The 16789-nt window shown below is 39.9% G+C and overlaps 1 long non-coding RNA gene and 1 pseudogene across 1 annotated transcript in view; both read right to left on the bottom strand.

Annotated features, from left to right (window-relative positions):
• Positions 1-10170: 10170 nt before the first annotated feature.
• On the bottom strand, positions 10171-11567 carry LOC124971572 (transmembrane protein 47-like; annotated as a pseudogene).
• Positions 11568-12384: 817 nt separating this feature from the next.
• LOC124972441 (uncharacterized) overlaps positions 12385-16789 on the bottom strand; it is a 56578-nt gene continuing 52173 nt past the window's right edge. Inside the window, exon 8 of the long non-coding RNA XR_007106462.1 lies at positions 12385-12858. This is a non-coding gene — a long non-coding RNA (uncharacterized LOC124972441). The remainder of the gene's footprint in view (positions 12859-16789) is intronic.

Here is a 16789-nt window from a genome sequence, read left to right on the forward strand (position 1 = left end):
AAATGTGTTACAGAGTAAGTGTATACCCCTAGAGTGTATGGTAAATAATTTTAAAAAGGGATATTCTAGAGGCCATAGGGTTAAGTTGACTCCTAGAAAACTCTAGATCTTTCGTGAAATAGATTGCCCCTCATTGGGAGTAGGCTGGCTCACCAAGGGGTCCCTAGACAAAGAGCTAGTTAGCAAAGTACTTAGGGTCATTATAGGGGACATTGGGAACATTGACCAGTTTCCTTATATTGGTTGCTAGCAAGACCTGGTCCTCTCTTGGCCATGTCATCTAAAGGCTTGTCTGGAAGAGATCTGTAAATTTATGATGGCCCTGGTGATGGCTCCCTAAAAATGCTGACTAGAACCCAAGAAGCCCATTCTATCTGAGGAGATTCCCTGACCTTATGCACTCCCAAAACCCTTGCTACTGCCTGCAGTTCCTGTACCTACTGAAGCCAGAACCCTGCCAAAGGCTGCTCACCCCCTAAGACCACTCCTCCCATGGAGCCACCCCAAATGGCCCTGACGTTAGCCACCCTGGAGTCACCAGTTTTAACCCTATATACTTTGGATGGGAAGTGTCAGGAGGACCCTGCTGGCAGTCCCCCTCCCAGTAGATGCCAAGGTGCTTTGCAGATGCCATCGAGAGAAACCTAGGGGCCCATCTACTATGATCAAGATGGTCAGGTGCAAGGGGGACAACACACCTTTACCACTGATCTCCTGAATTGGAGAAACCACACCTGTTCCTTCACTGACAAGCCTCAGACTTTGACTGATTTAATGCAATCCATCATTCAGATCCACAAGCCCACTTGGACTAATTGCTACCAGCTACTCCTGACTCAGTTTAACACTGAAGTATGTCACCAAATTACCTAGGCTGTGTTAAAGTGGCTGGACAAACACATCCTGGCTGGAACTGTGAATGTCCAGGCTTATGCCCAGAGTCAATTCCCTGAGAAAAATCCCCAGTAGGGTCACAACAATGACCTGGGATTTCAGATGCTTGAGCATTGTTGAGAGGTGGTGTTGGGCAGCATGAAAGAAGGAAATGAAAAGGCTGTGAACATGAGCAAGACCTCAGAGGTGCTCCAGTGACCAGAAGAGAGACCAAGTCAATTCTACTAGAGGCTTTGGGAAGCATTCCATCTTTATACCCATTTCCACCGAGAAGCAGCTGAAAACCAGTGGATAGTTAATTCAGCTTTTGTCAGTCAGGCCAAAGAAGACATCTAGTATAAACTGAAGAAGTGCAAGGGCTTTGCTGGAATGAATGTGAGCCAGTTATTGGAAGTTGCAACGAAAATATTTGTCAACCAAAACCAAGAAGCCTGGTGTGAGGCAGACTGGAGAATGAAGAGGAAGGTAGATCTACTTGCTGCCACCCTAGTGGAGCAGTCACACCCCTGGAGAGATACCCTGTGAGGCTGGAGCTGAAGTCAAAGAAGGAGATGACAAGTAGGACCACCTTGCTCAGAGGGGAGATTAAGGTGGAACCAGTGTGCTTGCTGCTATTAAGGTCACTGGAAGAACAAGTGACCCCAACAGTCAGAGGCCCAGTCCCTGGAAGAAGAGGGAGGGGCCAAGTGATTCAAGGACAGTACCAACCACCACGGCAACTGTATGTAAGTTCTGGAGGGTAATTTTGTTGGATTGACCACCATGGGAAACTATGAAGAAGACCAGGACTAATTGGGTTCCATTTTGTTAGGTCCCCAGGAGCCTATGGTCTGAATGACTGTGTGGGGCTGGCCCATGAGCTTCATGGTTGATACTGGTGCAAAACATTTCATGGTGACCCAACCTGTGGGTCCCCTCTTGCAGAGACAAGCCACTATTTGGGGAGCTACAGGTAGCCAAGCTCATTACCCCTTCTTTCTGCCCTGACAATAAAATTTAGACAGCCATGAAGTTATTCATGAATTCCTATACCTCCTGGACTATCCTGTGGCTCCAATGGGTCAGGACCTACTGGGAAAACTATAGGCCCAGATAATTTTCAACTATTGTGGTCAGGCTTCCCTGACCCTAGGAAAGCCAGAAGAAAAAATTCTGATGTTCATAGTATCCCAAGGAGAAGAGCAGCACCTGTAGAGGTGTCTTGTGCAAAGTCCACAACAGGGATCTGAGCTTCCTTTCAAGGTGCCTGGGGGCATGTGCTGAGGACAGTCCTCCTGGATGGGCCCAAACCATACCCCCAACAATAGTAGAATTAAAGCCAGGGACTGCACCTGCCCACCAAAGCAATATTTCATTCCTCATAAGGCACATATTGGGATACAGAGGTACCTGGAAAGGCTTCTCAAGTATGGAATCCTCCAACCTTGCCTGTCAGCCTGGAACATGCCTCTCCTGCCAGTCCAGAAGCCAGGTATTATGGTTTGAATATGAGGTGTCTCCCCTCCCCAAGCTCACATGTGAGACAATGCAAGAAGGTTTAGAGGAGATATGATTGGGTTGTGAGAGTCTTAACCTAATCAGTGAATTAATCCTTAATGGAATAAACTTAGTGGTAACTGGAGGCAGGTGGGGTGTGGCTAGAGGAAGTGGTTAATTGGAGGCAGGACTATGGGGTATATGTTTTGTATCTGGAAAGTGGAGTCTCTCTCTCTCTCTCTCTCTGCTTGCTGATAAATGTAATGTGAGGTGCTTCCCTCTGCCACTCTCTCCTGCCATGATGTTCAGCCTCACCTTGAGACCCTAGGAATGGAGCCAGCCTTCTATGTATTAAGACTCCTGAAACTGTGAGCCTTCAAATAAACCTTTCCTCCTTTACAGTTGTTCTGGTTGGGTCTTTTAGTCACAGCAGCGAAATAGCTGACTAAAACACCAGGAACAGATGATTATTGTCCAGTTCAAGGATTAAGAGCAGTAAATCAGGCCATAACTCCTATAATCTTTTGAGCCTCATCTCCACTGAATCTGCCTTCTTCACATGTCTGAACTTCAAGGGTTCCTTCTTCTCTATTCACCTGGCTCCTCTAAGTCAACCAATCTTCATCTTCCAATAAGAAAATCCCTGAGGGCTGGGGAGATAGCTCAGTCGGTAGAGTGCTAGCCTTGCAAGCACAAAGCCGTGGGTTTGATCCCCAACACCGGGAGAAAAAAAAAAAAAAAGAAAATCCCTGAGAAAGGGGATGAATTCCAGCTGACATGGACTAGACTGCCTCAAGGATTCAAATATTCTCCAACCATTTTCAGCACCATGTTAGCCTCTGACTTAAAAGCCTTCCCAGTGAACCAAGATAGCTGTACACTGGTTGAGTGCATAAACAACCTGGCCAGACAGAGGCAGGAGGATTGTATGGGACATGGCAACTCTTCACACTCCTATGGAAGCTGCCTGAAAAGTTTCAAGGAAAAAGGCCCAAATCTGTCAAGAAAAAGTCAAATACCTCAGCTTTTATCTATCCCAGGGCCCATGTCAACTCGGCCCAAAGAGAAAGCAGGCCATCTGCTCAATTCCATTTCTGTCAACCTGATGCCAGTTTCAAGAATTCCTTGGAGGTGGTGGGTTTCTGTAGAATCTGGATACCTAACTTCTCTATCTTAGCAAAACATCTTTATGAGTCCACAAAGCTGGGAGTGCAAGAACATTTGTTATAGGAAACAGCCCAACAAAAAGTCCTTTGAGGAAATCAAGTGGCTCTCATCAACATGCTAGGCTTGGGACTCCCAGATGTGTCCAAGTCTTTATTTATTTATTTATTTATTTGCACTGCTGGATATTGAACCCAGGGTCTTGTGCTTGACAGACAAGCACTCTACCAACTGAGCTACATCCCCAGCCCAAGCCTTTATTCTTCTATGTACATGAGTATACTGGTGTTGCAGTGGGAGTGCTGATCTAGATGTCAGGGTCAAGGCATCCTCCAGTGGCATACCTCTCCAAGCAACTTGACTCTGTTGCTCAAGGCTAGCCACTCTGCCTATGAGATCTTGCAGCCATGGCTGTCCCATGTACCTGTGCAGTTTTATCCCAACTTCCTTACAAATTTGTAGTATAGAAAAATCCATGAAAATGTATATTTCCATATAGTGGAAACAAAGGGACTAGTATGTAGTGATGAAGGGGAGAAGGGCACTAGTAGGGGTATATAAGGCAAAGCCCCACTACAATGAAGGGGCTTGACCTTTGGATATAATTCCACCGAGTTCTGTGCTGGCACGAAATAAACACTGCTTCCTGTTGAAGGCCCTGGTGTCCTGTCTCTCTGAACAAGAATGGTTCAATAGGGTACCTTTATCCAGTTATAAAACATTAAATGACATAAATAAATGCCAACCAAATTTGTCATTTTGATATAAATCTGAAGGAGACTATTGCTACAATTTTAGTTTGGAGAACACCAACTTGGTAAAGAGCTCTCCTAAACTTTACATTTAACTTTTAAATTTAGAGTAAAATTTAAAATCCATAGTAATCACAGGTCTGCATGGGTTAGCAGTACTAGGAAAACTCAAAGGATAGCCTTAAATCTCTTATACATCTAGGAAGCAGTGTTAATAATCAGAAACAGACTTAATCAAAGCAAATAGATATGAAACAGGTCTTCAAATGACAGTGTGATCCTTCTATGTTAGATACAATGTATAAAAGGGAGCACTTATCAGTTTCAGTTACCTTGCCAGTAAACCTAGATAGATAAACTTCCATTTTTTTAATTTTTATATAACAATTAGACAAGGCCCATATATAGTTCTCAGATGTATACATATATCTAGTTACATATTTGGGGTGTCAACTATATTGTTTTACCTAAAATAACAGTTGTTTATTTAACCCATTACAAAGTAATCATTTAGAAGACTTTAAAGCACGTACAAACCTTAATTCCTTTAAGACTTAGTTTACCTAAGTAATAAAACTTAGCAGAGTCAAGAAAATTATCTTGATAGATAAGAGTAGATCAATGTTTCAAGTTTTTCTTCATACATTAGAATTTGAATAACTTTGTGATAATTATAGCCAACTTAATCACATACACAAACTTCTTGAGATTTACCTTCCACAAACCTTCTGAACTTAGACATTCGCAACTTTACATCCTTAATTTTGTCCTCTTTTGTCTTGGACTTTAGCACAAGAATATTACTTTACCAGACAAAATACTTTCTCATCCAGAAACATTTTCTTTACCTTCTAATTTTCCATACAAAAAATATTTCCATACCTATAACTTTCTTATATCTTTTTTCTAGTTTCAGACCCTTTTTAAATTCATTCTGAAACAATGCTTATGAATGTTCTCTGTGCATTTAATTTACACAACAAATTTTATGGATAATCTAGCATATACAAAAACTGTGCCTTAATCATTTTTCTCCCAGATTCCACTTAAGGGGTTGGAGCGCAGGGTATTTTTAAGCCTGACCTGTCTCCTTTATCATTATCACAATGCCATCAACTTTAAGTGAGTTACCCACTGTCAATTGTACCCAGGGTTTCTTCTAGGGGCTTTTTCATAAGTAAGCATATTGATATTCAATAGAGGAGTCCCTTTCCACTCTTTTCTTTAGGCTTCCTTGAAGATCCCTTTATAGAGGCTGTCAACAAAGCACAGGTTGGCCCTAGTTCCTGTTTTTTTTTCTGGGTGCAGTTGTTTATCCTGCCAGTCTCCCCATGCATTTAGTTTGATGGGAAACTGCTACAGCAGGAATTGCTTTGCCCCAGTGATGGATATCCCCTGGTCAAGTGGGGTGTTCTGATAGAACTTAAAAGAGGAGATTATTCCTGTCCCCAGGTCATAAACTAACAGTATTGGAAACTACTGTCATGTTCTTTGTGGTTAGTAGACCCCACCCACCATGGGCAAAAGGGTATGGAAGGCAAGGCAGAGGCCAGGTTCCCCTTGTCCGTTTTTCTACAGCCCAGGAAGCTTTCCTGGGATTTTTTTCCAGTCCAGGGCTGGTGTCCCTGATCCACAGTGAGATGATCTGTAGTCACTGGAGCCAGACTGAAAAACAGTGCTGGGACTGCCAACACTGAGTTGAAAGGATTTACATATTTTTAAACACTTTATTCTGTTGTCCTATCCTTGCACACCAGAGGCAGTGCCTTCTTACACCTTCAACTTGACTGTTCAGATTCTTTATCTTACAATTGCATAAATGCCTGTATATACAGAATTTCCTTGTACTTTATCTCTGACAGAACAACTCCAACTATGAGATTGAATAATAACTCAGAAAAAACATTCAGAAGGCCAGATTGTGTTTACAGAAAAGCATCTTACTCTTAGACCAAATTTTAGCTATAGATGGCCCATTCAGTCACAATTTTCTTCCTGAGAGACAACTGGTAAGATCAATGTAGAATATCCCATGCCTTAAAGGGACAGTGTCAGATACCAAAAAACAAAACACAGAGACAGACTACCAGAAAGAATCCCCCAAACCATGGCCAACACATGGGAGCCTTTAAAACAGACAGACCTGCACATATTGAATTTCTTCCACTTAATTTACCTCTGACAGACCAACTCCAAATGAAAGATTCTACAAAAAAGAAACACAGAAACAGACAACCATAGAGGATCCCTAAAACCATGACTGACAGAGAGGAGCCTTTAAAACAGACTATCAAGATCTTTCACAAGAGACTACCTATAGGATCAACATAGCATTTGTCCATGTCTTAAAAGGGGCAATAACAGATACAAACAAAAACACAGATGATCAGAGGGAATCCCCAAACCCAAGACCAACAAACAGATGAGAACCTAGAACAGACCAGAAGGGAGCAAATATTCCTAAATTCTCATATGTCACTTAATCATGACTCCACATATACCAGTGGCACCATATATGCCCCACACAGAGGGACCAGATGTCCCTACAGAGGAATCAGATGTGTGGAATCAAGGGTCATGGTGTGGACACCAAGGGACTTACTAGATGACCAAGTTTGTCATGACTTTCCTGAATTCCATTTCCTTTTTCTCAAAGTGGACCAAGATGGAGAAACCTATACTATTCAGGGAGAGAAGGCGAGAGTTTGCCAAAATAAAAGGAGTTTTGGCAGTTGTGAGATGCTCCCTCATTCCCTCCCTTTACTCATGGGAATAGTTTCTCTGTTTCAACCTGAGGTAAAATCACCCATCTCCTAACTCTTGCAGTTGGATCTCAATAAGTTCACCAGCACCTTGCATCCTCAGCATGGAAGTGTGGTTCCTTCAAGAATCAGGCTTGCCCAAGAAAGCTGGAGTGGAGGCAGCTCTTGGGTCCTATCTGGGGTGCCAAAATTTGTTACTGAAAGTTGGGTCCTCATCTCTATGCCAATCCAATAATGAGGACACAGTTTTGAGATAAAGGCAAAAGCAGTTTTATTGCTTTGCTATTAAAGAAGCACAGGGGACTCCTGACCCAGAGACAGTTGTTCTCTCCATCAAGGGAAGCATGGGGTTTTTAAAGAGGTGATTGAAAGGCTACATTCTACATGTTTTATGCTGGAATTTTAATTCACTTGTTACTTTGTGTGATAGTCATATCTGAGATATTCTGGTGCCATCCCCAAAGTCTGAATTTCTTGGTTCCTGTGATGAGTATGTGGTGAAGGACAGATAAATCTACCTAGGATGGGGAAGAAAGATAATCTTGTTTTCCCTGAAAGAGAGGGAGGGAAAAAGGAAGATCAATAACATATCTGTTTTAAAAATAACTTGCAGTGGCAGACCAGCAAGGACTATATTCAAAAGCATAAAGTGAACCATGGTTATAAGACATGGGTTTGAGAAAAAGGGGAGAAAATGGTATATTGGTTTAATAGCAAAGTAGAAGCACAGAGGGCTCCTGTCACAGAGGCTTTGATTCTGCCCATCAGAGAGAACATAGGATTTTTAAAGAAGACATTGATTGTAGGTGTTCCTGGTGGGGAGAGTGGGAGGGAGTGTTGTGACTCACTTGTTAATTTGGGAGATAGCCATTCCTTAGATCTTCTGGAGCTATCCCTGAAGTCTAAATTTCTTGGTTTGTGATCAAAGACAAATAACTCAGCCTAGGATGGAAAAAGGGTAATCCTGTTCCCCATCCCCAGGTTAGGGAGGGGGAGAAGAAGAAGAGGAAAAGAACACAGGTTCATTTTAAAATAAGCCTCAGTTGAAGAGCAGCAAGGGTTATATTCAATGCATGACGTGGTCCACTGTTACATAGTCAGTAAATGATTCCCCTAACATAAATCAATCAAAATTCTGTGCAAGAATCAGTACACTAATTGAATTTACTGGACCAGGTGATAATCACATGAATTATATTCCTCTCTCAGGAAATGTATATAAATCTATGGCTATTTCTTTTTTAAATTAAGACATTTTAAATACTTGCAAAAATAGCTTTCTATTTAAGTGAATTTCACACAAAGTGATCATCCTAATTGCTTCTCTCTTTGGAACTGCGGTGCTTACAGAAGAATCATTAATACTGAGATTAACACCATTTCAATTTTTCTTCTTAGGCAATTCCATTAATATTTTCCAGTAGAACAATATGGAACATAGAACAAAATCTTTAAGGTATATGTACTTCTGTATGGTAAATAAGTTTGAATACCAATCTAAGCTTCTTAAGAATGTGTGTAAGATTAGTGTTCAATCCACTTCACTAGAGCAAATAGTAATTTTATGTGTAATTGGTAAATGTATGTGGAGGGTTATGAAACAACTTATTACCATTTGTACTAATGGTTCACTTTTTTCTATAAAAATTTATGCACAATTGTTTATTGCAATATTTGGTAAATGATTTATAGTGCTCAAAAAGAACTCATGCATATTTCTTTCTGATTATCCCAGGGAAAGCAGAGACTTTCAATTTCCCTCCATTCTACATGGGTCTGACTACATAATGAAAAGCACATGTCTCCAAGTCGTAACTTCCTTCCCCAGGGAGATGCTGATTGCTAAAGCATAACCTCCCATTACAAAGAGTATTCTTGAAGGTGGAATGTATAACATTAACCAATTATATTCACAATTCGCATTAGGTGCTGAAGGGCATTCACTTTTCAAGAACTCACTGAAGCAAATAACCAGCACTCATTGTAATCATTGAGTGGGATAAGCAGGTGATAAGAACTCTAGCCATGGAATCCTTGTCAGTGTGAAGGAACTTTTATTTTTATTTATTTTTATTTTTCTTTATCTTTTTTTATTGTAAACAAATGGGATACATGTTGTTTCTCTGTACATGGAGTAAGGCATACCATTTCTGTAATCATAAATTTATATAGGGTAGTGGTGTTTGATTCATTCTGTTATTTTTTCCTTCCCCCCTTCCCCTCCCACCCCTCTTTTCCCTCTGTACAATCCCTCCTTCCTCCATTTTTGCCCCCTCCCACCCACATTATGTGTCATCATCTGCTTATCAGTGAGATCATTCGTCCTTTGGTTTTTTGAGATTGGCTTATCTCACTTAGCATGATATTCTCCAACTGTATCCATTTGCCTGCCATAATTTTATTATTCTTTATGTCTGAGTAATATTCCATTGTGGCGATTATCAAGAATACAAGCAACAATAAGTGTTGGCGAGGATGTGGGGAAAAAGGTACAATCATACATTGCTGGTGGGGTTGCAAATTAGTGCAGCCACTCTGGAAAGCAGTGTGGAGATTCCTCAGAAAGCTTGGAATGGAATCACCATTTGACCCAGCTATCCCACTCCTTGGTCTATACCCAAAGGACTTAAAATCAGCATACTACAGAGATACAGCCACATCAATGTTCATTGCTGCTCAATTCACAATAGCCAGATTGTGGAACCAACCCAGATGCCCTTCAATTGATGAATGGATAATGTGGCAGAGGAACTTTTAAATGTTGTTTATGCCAGCTGCTCCCCTGCAGGCAATAAGAAATTCAGGTAATTCTCATTCCAACTAGTTTCTCACAATAGTTGCTGGTTCATATAGCCCCTTCACTTGTCAAGAAAAATGACATGAATGTAGTGGAAGTTTGCAGCTTTTGCCTATGTCTAATCAGTGTCTTAATTTGTGCAGGCCACTAAAATGGATGTAAAAGCTGGTTATGATGTTGACAGGAAAAAGACAAAGGATATTAAATCAATTGAGCAAACTGATTGATGCACCACAAGTGTTTTAGAAAATAGTTAAAAAAGAGAAGTACATCTTTTGTTGATTGGTTGCTTTTTCTATTTTTTTTTTTTATTTGGGTCTTGGTTTTAGTAGTACCTTTCATAGTTCTTAGGGTTTATCTTGTACCCAAGATGGCACCCCCAAATGAAAATAGTTGCACCCCACACACTATTACCCCAGTTGAACTCATGGTAAAATTTAAAGCTTACAATTTCAATCAACTTGATTTGGTAAAAGACCAGACTGCACACTTGTAAAACAACTGCTGCAAAAAGCATGACAGCAACAAGCCTGTAGAAGCACCTTCAATGTTCCAGCCAGATATAAATCAAACCCACCAGGAATGCAATGAGGATGGCAGTGCCTCCCAAGAGTAAAGCCAGAGAGGCTTTACTCCAAATGCTGCTGAATGTGGACTTGAAGTGCCAGTTGTGTAAGCTGGTGGGTTTCTTGCAAGACTCCCACAAGAACAGGTAGTACTGGTGGTAATTGGTGATCCAAGTCAAGCACAGTACCATTAGCATAAAAAGACCGGGTGTGCAATGAATCAAAATGTGTCTGTAAAAATAAAAAATATTTTAATAAAAAAAAGAAAAAAAGATGCAAACCTCACGAATCATCTCAGTTGTTTATTCAGGAACGAAGTTTCACACAGGAACAGGGGATGCAGGGATGAAATGGCATTGGTGGACCCACTTTCCTGGTGGAAAATGAGTCACTGAACAAAGAAAGAAACTGGGTTTATATAAGCTATTGTGAGGGGTGGTCTAGTGAGCATATTAGTTTTTCTTGGCACTCAGGATTTTGGGGTCTGTTCTATTAATCAGTGAAAGTGACAGTTTGAGGGCTTGGGAATTTAACCTTCTGGGTCAAGGGTCTGCAGACAGCATCTGGAGAGGATCTGTTTTGAAGGGAATTAATGCCTTTTAGGGACTGTCACTTTAGGGTTGATAAAACACTTCCTCCCTGTCTGTAGTCAGTCCTTTGTCTCAGGAGATGCAGGCTCTCAGTGTATGGCCTTCTTTTTCGCTCCCTTTTCCCAGGCCACATTATCTTGGGGATTTTTCATTTTCCATACCTAATAAGTACCACTTTCAGGTCCAGATACAGCGCCAGGAAGAAGTATACAAAGGCAACCAGCTTCAGTGGAATTAGCACCTCTTCCATGCCACTGCCTGCTAAAACTGTCTGGAGTGCAGTAGCTGCCCGCCCCAAGGTGACGATGCAAATTGGGTACTGAGAGCCAGAGCCCAACCTCCTGAGGGGCAAAGCAGCCAAATCACTGGGAGGTTGGGGGGCAGAAATTGTTCCTCGGCCCCTGGGAAAGTTGAGTCTGTGGAGGCAGGTGGTCAGATGGAGGTCATTAGCAGCCAGTGACACCGATCCTGCCACGCATGGACTTTCACCTCGTGCTCTCTCTGAATATTTCTTTAACTTGATTAATCAGACAGCTCTAAAGGGAAAGAGAAGATCTTGCATCCATGGGTCACACATAGTGTCCCTGTTATTAGAAGCAAGGCAAGGATTCCTATGGTACTCAATATTAATTATTACCCAAGAATTTTAGACAGTGCACCTAAGCATGAACAAAAACTACAGAAATGATGACATGAAATCGTATTTTCAAGTTGAATGGACTGCATGCCTAAAAAATGCTGGAGGAGGAAAAGCAGAAATAGCAGATACAAATCAATAAAATATTACTTGACAGTTTAATGACTTCAACTCTACACACAATTTGGATGAAAATTGCATAAAATGTGTAATCATGAAAACATTAATATCTAAAAAGGAATATAACAGGTTCATACATATGAACCTATTGAGAGAGAAAAACTCAGAACAGAAAAAAAGACCAAATTTTACCCAAATTAATTTACAGATTTAATCTAATTCAAGTACAATTTTCCAGAGTACAGTGTATTACGTATATGTGTGTTTGAACATTAGAGAAAAATAAGAATAAAGAAAATTCTTTTTTTTCCTTGATATTTGAAGAGTAAATTTCATTCTTCACTCAGAACATAGTTAAATGGGCTTTAGAACTTAGTGACAATTATCTTTGTTAGTACAAAGAAGAAGGATACACAGACATATGAAAAGATATTCAATAGTACCATTGAGGCAAATTCTGGTTGTTTAATAATTTAGAAAAGGTCTGTGTGGTAAAACATCCATATAACATAAGCTTATGCAGACTTCAACCACAAAAACAACTGTAAGCAGATCTCATCCTTATTGATATGGGAAATGCAAGGAATAAAACGTTTTCTATTTTTAAAAAATCGCAGAAAATTGTTTACAAACAAAACAATCCTCAAAAAGAACAAGTTAGGGCTTTCAAAAGGGACAAAGTACATTAATTGACCACGACTCATACTTCATTTCTTTGTAAAGTACCTTTCACCTGTCTGCAGGCAGGTCCCTACCTCTCTCTCAGGTTTTCTAGGAGCCTTGGTATTGTTGCTAGTGCTCTTGGAAACTGTGATTTGGGCTAGCTCCATGGCAGCAGCAGGTTCTCAGACACCTGGCTTTTCTAGAATCATCAGGTATCTACTATAAATAAAGGGCCAAGACAAAAAGTGCCCAAAGCAGTCCTCCAGGCATGTGGCCTTGGAAAAGCTATCCCTGAGGCAAACCTGATTTTGCAACTCACAAAGAAGTAGTTAGCATAGTTATTCATACTGCATCATTTTCTCTTCTTACCTTTCTTCTTCTCAAGTTGGGCTCATGATTCATGAAGCTCTACTGTGATAAATCAGACTTGAGATTGCCTGGAAAAGAGGATTGGTTCTGGAATCATGACAAATATTCAGACAAGGTTTTGGGCAAACTCAAAGTCTGAGTGAAGTAAAAGCAACCTAGGAATTTATGTAAACAATATACTCCAGCTCAATTCTGATTGGATAGTCCTATTGGACATCAACAGGTCATTAATCAGCAAAGTAGCAGAAAATGGCCTTCGGAACATTTAGTTTGAAAAGACTCCACCTGTAACACCTAGATTTTTAAATTTTTGAAAGTTGTAGATGGAGACAATACCTCTATTTTATTTATTTTTATGTGGTACTAAGGACCAAACCCAGGACCTCACTCATACTAGGCACTCTACCACTGAGCCACAACACCAACCCAACACCTAGATTTAATAGGTTCCATTGAGAGATTTTCAAGCTTTTATTTGGAAGTACATACATTAAAAATATATTTTTCAAAGTACCCAGGTAACACAAAGAACAACACAATGCACAAAAATAGCTAACCAAAATATTCAAACAAAATGAACTTTAATAGGAATGAAGAATTCTGGGATTAATCTTCTAATTTATTGCATTTTAGTCTATTATTTTATTTTTCTCTCCTACTGTATTTCTTTCTCTCTTTTGTCAATATACTATCCCTGACAAGTGTTTTATGACCTGTCATATGGGAAAAGAACACTGATAATATGGAAAGGACCAATCAGAACAGCAAATGTTGCACTGTCCAGAGGCTCAAGCTGATAAAGCACTTCACCTCGACACCAGCCACAGTGGTTCCTCAGATGAATAGGGGTACAATGCCATAAAGAAGCAGAAAGAAACAGGGAAATGTGGTTTTCACTGCATGCACGCATACCCTCTCACACACACATTCATACAAGAACCAGGTTCTGTTATCACAATACTGGGATTCTCTTAATTCAGTGTGCTGGGTTCAAAGTAGACACATTCAGTTCACCAGTGCAAATAGCCACGTGAACTCTACACTGAACTGTACCCTTAAGTAGTGTGCAGACTCAGAAAAAATGCCCGTCACACAGTATAGATAATAGGTAATATCAGAACACTCTAAAACACCATTGTGAAAACTGATGGAATTCTAGGCAGAGATTAAAAGTGAGTTAATAAAGAAAACAATGGAGAGATGATTTGTTGCCTATCAGACCAGCAAAGTCTCACATTATTTCTAATGCATGGAAAAGCAGGCACTTTCATATTTTGTTGTTGGAAATATAAATTAGTAATAGTATTTTGAATGCAAAAAAGTGTCAATTTAAATACAGCTTTTATGGATTTGAAAGAACACTTTCAGAATTCTATTATACATGAATGCTTACAAATTCACATTACTAGGGTACTGATGAAAAGTATTTTGAGAATTTCATATTACAAAACACTACATCAATGTAGAAACAAAAAACAAGCTTCAGTTGTAATGAAATTTAAAATGTTGCCTTGCAAATGTTTTTACATGGAATGATGGTTATAAAGATTATCAAGGTTAGAAATGACATAAATTCATTTTTATATAGATCTCTATCCAGAGCTCTCAGAATAAAAATAAAATGATCTTTTACTTCTACTCACATAAAACTTTCTCCTTAGCATTGAAAATGCACATTCTGCCTAGAGACCATCAGTGTCCCTTTAGACAGAGAATATCCACTTTTCCACCCACACCTCCATAAAGCTATATCTGGAAGGTTTGAAACACAGCCCCCTCCCCTTCCTGCTCAGGGTGTTCAAGCTGCAGTTCAGGATTAGGTTACAAGGCAACAGTAATGTACCAATATTTTCAAACTTTTCTACAAAGTTATGCAAGGAGCAAAAAAGTATACCTACCTTAAAATTAATTTATGAACTGGGCATGGTGGCACATACCTGTTACCACAACCACTGCAGAAGCTGAAGCAGGAGGATCACAAGCTCAAAAGACAGCCTCAGCAAATTAGCAAGTTCCTAAGCAAATTAGCAAGACCCTGTCTCAAAATTTAAAAATAAAAATAAAAAGGACTGGGGATGTGGCTCAATAGTTAAGCAACTCTGGATTCAATCTTCGGTATAAAAAATAGTTTATGAACCTATGTACAGAAATATTCTAATTCTTCTGAAGAATACTGAAAGATGTAAAAGAAGATGGTTAGTTAGCTTTCCATAGCCGTAACAAAATACCTGAAGTAATCAATTTACAAAGAAAAAAATGTTTATTTTAGATCATTGTTTTGGAGGTTACAGACCATAATCAGTTGACTCCATTGCTTTGGGTCTGTGGCAAGGCAGCACAACATGTTGGGAGTGCATGACAGAACAAAACCACTCACCTTGTGCCCAGGAAGCAAAAAGAAATAAAGAAAATGAAAAAGGAAGAAGCTGGGGTTCCACAATACCTTTCAGGGACACACCCACAATGACTTAAGGAGCTTCCACAGGGCTTCACCTGTCCAAGTTTCCACCACCTCCCAATAGTGCCACCCTGGGAATAACCCTCTAACATGTGGACCTTTGAGGGACCCTCAAGATTCCAACTATAGCAAAGACTAAAAACCGTTATTCTGGGGCATCCATAGGATGAAACATCAAAGTAATTCTAGTGTACTTTGGTAGTTACCAGCAGGTATAATGCAGGCAGGAAGTCTGTTAGAGGATTCACATGCTTGGGTGGGATCTGGGTAGTTTCCAGACTACCCTGGAGAGGAGGTGAACGAGAGGTAGTGGGTAAAGTCTCAGAAGCCTGTGTAGGGTAAAGTAATGGAGGATGAATGCCCTGTTTTGCGGGAGGGCAAATGTCTACAGTGTAGACATTTCAACCTACACTAAGGGAGGAAGAAATAAATCAATGAACATGATGTAGCTTTTGGGAAAACAGCAAATAGAACTGCTTTAACCTTCATATGAATTTCCAAAACAGAATTGACGCCACAGTAAATAAACCATCCCAAGACATTTGTTACTTTTTGCAAAATACACTCCTTTTCATTAAACAATGAAAACGGAAATTGCTGTGATGCCTCCTAGTGACCGGATCCAGCATTGCAGACCAGGGGGTTCAGCGGCAAGAAGAGGTTGAAGTTGGATGCTTGGTTTAATGATATCAACCAGAGTTTTCTGGTATTTTTCATCTACTGACAAATAGTCATTCTGTGTCCATTACTTCCTGGACTATCTAATCTAAAATTGGAAGTCTAGTTCCTGTTTGAAGTGAAGGTAAAACTGGTAAAGTTGCCTTGTGAGTGTGTAACGCGGGATGTATACAACACACACACACACACACACACACACACACACACACACACTACCAAAGCAATTGTTTTTATCTGCTTTATTTCCCCATACGATCAAATAAAGTGATTTTCCAAAGTAATATATATGCAAATTCCTTTTGTTAACCTGATCACAAGTATTTTCTGTGTTCAAATTTTTGAGGAAAAATATTTTATTGATTAAAAATTTGAAACAATGGACAAAAGTATATTCATAAATTGGAAATTAATTTACATCTCCAATTGGTCCGACTCTGTCCCTTGAGTCAAATATATCTGTTGTCCATAGAATGGAACATATTTTCCAGATGTGAACGTATAGATGAAGAATAGATGAGCATACAGACCTACACACACACACACACACATACACACACACACACACACAAACACACACACCCATAGTATTTTCCAAAAGCAGGATCACAGTAATCCTCTTCTATAGGAAGTATTCTTTTTCACTTCATATTCTCAGAATCCACCTTTGTATCTTATTAGTTGTTGTGTTTGGGTATATTTTAATGTTTATTGTTCATGTATATTTTATATGAATTACCTGTTTAAATAGCTTCTTAACCTTTTTGCTAGTAAGTGTGCTTCACAAACCCTGTATACTAACCCATTATATGAGTTTGCCAATGTATTCTCCCTGGTTTTCACACAATTCTTGGTGTTTTTATTCT

Source organism: Sciurus carolinensis, chromosome X (assembly GCF_902686445.1).
Source record: "Sciurus carolinensis chromosome X, mSciCar1.2, whole genome shotgun sequence".
Taxonomy (NCBI): domain Eukaryota; kingdom Metazoa; phylum Chordata; class Mammalia; order Rodentia; family Sciuridae; genus Sciurus; species Sciurus carolinensis.